The sequence below is a fragment of the Aristolochia californica genome, unplaced genomic scaffold (assembly GCF_029961685.1).
Source record: "Aristolochia californica isolate CCGP_79_NKW_82.1479 unplaced genomic scaffold, dmAriCali1.0.hap1 SCAF_3, whole genome shotgun sequence".
NCBI classification, from domain to species: Eukaryota; Viridiplantae; Streptophyta; class Magnoliopsida; order Piperales; family Aristolochiaceae; genus Aristolochia; species Aristolochia californica.
Genome location: NW_027181992.1, coordinates 10,937,936 through 10,940,656, shown reverse-complemented (window position 1 = coordinate 10,940,656; position 2,721 = coordinate 10,937,936).

The window sequence follows — 2,721 nt, the reverse complement described above, 5'->3', positions numbered from 1 at the left end:
TTTAAATGTATGTTGGAGCTCGAACTCAGTTAAAATTATTGGGCTTGACTCGAGCTCGAGTTCAAAATATTTAAATCAAGCTCGGCTTGAACATAGGCAGGTTCGAACTCGACTCGGCTCGATGCCACCCCTAACTACACCCACAATAATCCCTCATTTTATTTTTTAAAATATTTTAAATTTTTATTTATTTTTAAAAGTTGAATAACTATTCTACATTTAAAGTTATCTGATTGCATCAGTCATAATTAAATTTTAGTCGTGTTAAAAAATACATGTCAAGTTTGTTATGTCATATTAAAATTCAATTAATTAATTTATTTGGTACGCTCTTACCACTAATTATAAATCATTAATTGTGTGACGAAGTTATGAAGCCTATTTTGGATAGAGGAAGCGAAAAAGGGTTAATTTATTTTATTATTTAATGCATGAAATACATTAATAAGTTTTAATGTAAAAATTCTATTTTTAATCCAAGCCAATACTTAATGCATGAAAATTCTTGCATGAGTTTTTCCAATAAAATGGTTTTTATTAATAATTGTGACATCGTAGTAATTGGATCCGGCTGATGGTGTCGAGTCCGGAATTCGTAACCGAGTAATTTATCTATAAAAAGCAATAACCCCCTCTACACTGTTCCATTCGTCTCTTTCTTCACCAAGAACACCCTGAAGGCACCGAGAAATCGGGCTCAACACCTTGCGCCGGTAGCAGCCTCCTCCAGAAGGCCAGAACTTCCTGGTGAAAAGACTTCTGGAAGGGGACGCTCTCGGTGCCAGGTTTTGAACTCCCCGAATACTCTTCGACCATGGATTTCCCGCCCCTGCATTTCTTTCTTTCCCATCTTTCCGTCCATTTAATTCTGTTTTGTTTTCTTATTGCTCTTTTGATTCTTATCTATTCGATCTCTTTTCTTTATCTTTGAACCCACCGTGAAAGAAGGAAGCCGAATACAATGTCTCTCATCCCCACTTTTCGTCGTACTGAGTTTAATGCAATGGTCGCAATTCACCCCCTTGGCATGGAAGCACGAGGACAGCGAGAAGAAAAGAAGTCGGCGTTGAGTTCTTTCTAGGCGTTGCAAGAAATGGGTCTCAACCCCTGGCGCGGCCTCCTCCAGAAAATCAGAACCGCTATGGTAGAGAGTCTTTTTTTTTAATTCTTCTCTACTCTTCCGTTTCTCTGTCTCCCTTCTTTTTCTCTCGATCTTAATTTCTTCCACTCTTCTTTTCATTTTTTTTTTTTTTTTTGTAATTTTCATCTTTTTCGTGTTTTTTTTCTTCTCGCCGAATGCAGAGCTCCACTGCTATGTTTCTTTCTTCCCCTACCCATGTTCTTTTTTTCTTTTTTCTTTTTTCTTTTTGTCTTCACGACCGTCTAATGTTTCTTTTATTATCTTTTCTCGCCGTTTTTTTCCTTCCGATATTTCTTCCATTCTTCTTTTTTTTTCTTTATTTTTTTAGTTTCTTCCTTTTTTTTTTTTCTCGGCAAATACTGAGCTTCGGCGCTCTGCTTACCCTTTCTTGCAAGATGGGTGGGCGTTAACATTTTATGCAACGAGGAATGATTCCCCCTGCGTAAGATGCTATGGTTGTTTGCTCCTTTTTTATGATTTTTTATACGTTAATTCTTCTCCCCCTTGTGAGATCATCACAATATGAATGGGGAATATAGCATGCATATTACTCTTTATCAGAATAAAAAATGGCTAACCTGGGTGGTAATACTATTCAGGGCAGAACCAGACTCCGATGGGGAGGACGATGTTCCACGCGGAGACGGAGCTATCAGTCAAAAAACATAAGGAGAGGTAATTTCCTGGTGTTCTTCTCTAAATTCTTTTTTATCTTGTAATATGTCATTCTTGATGTAAAGGAGGATTCACAGAAATCATCTGTTGAAAGATTTAAACCAAGAATACAGAAAGCAATATGTTGAAATTAAATTCATACACTATGGCCATTAAGATGGAAAAAGTGAAGTTTGCTGTATTAAAGAAAGAAACCCCTAATGAGATTAGGGTCTATAGAATCTAATATTAAGAAATCTCATTTCCAACACATTTTCCTATTCATCACCAAACAGACACCCTTGCTCTTCCATAAAGTGTTTTTGTTCTCATGTTTCTCTCAAAGTCCTTTTAAAAACTATGAGTTTTTTGTGCAGGCTTTTGAATGTTCAACTAGGAGAAACATCAAGACTTGTTTGGCTCGAGGTGGGGGCGGATCCACTGGTTGAATCTGGTAACTTAATGAGGGCTTACAACAAACCATCGGAAGTTACTAGGACACACCCATCTTCAAGCTCGACATCGGAAGAGATACTAGGACATCGGAAGAGATTTGGTCCGCTGGAATTGCTGGGTGCTGTTGAGGACTGAACTGCATTCCCATCGAGCTCGACAAAATGTACTATTGTAGAGTGACTATTTCTTGTTTGTTTTAACTTGTAGGCAATTCTAGGAGGGATGAATAGAGATGTTTGGATAACAATGTGAAAGAGAATCATCAGTTTCACCTTTTCCTTTCATAAGACAGATATGTTTCTTGTACCAGGCTCAAATGATAAATGATAATGATGAAGTTCTTTCAAGTATTTTTTATTGGTTTGTCCTCCATGACTAGTTTTTAATCCATGGAAAAAATGACAGCACCGCAGAGGAATTGGGAAGGATTCACAGAAATCATCTGTTGAAAGATTTAAACCAAGAATACA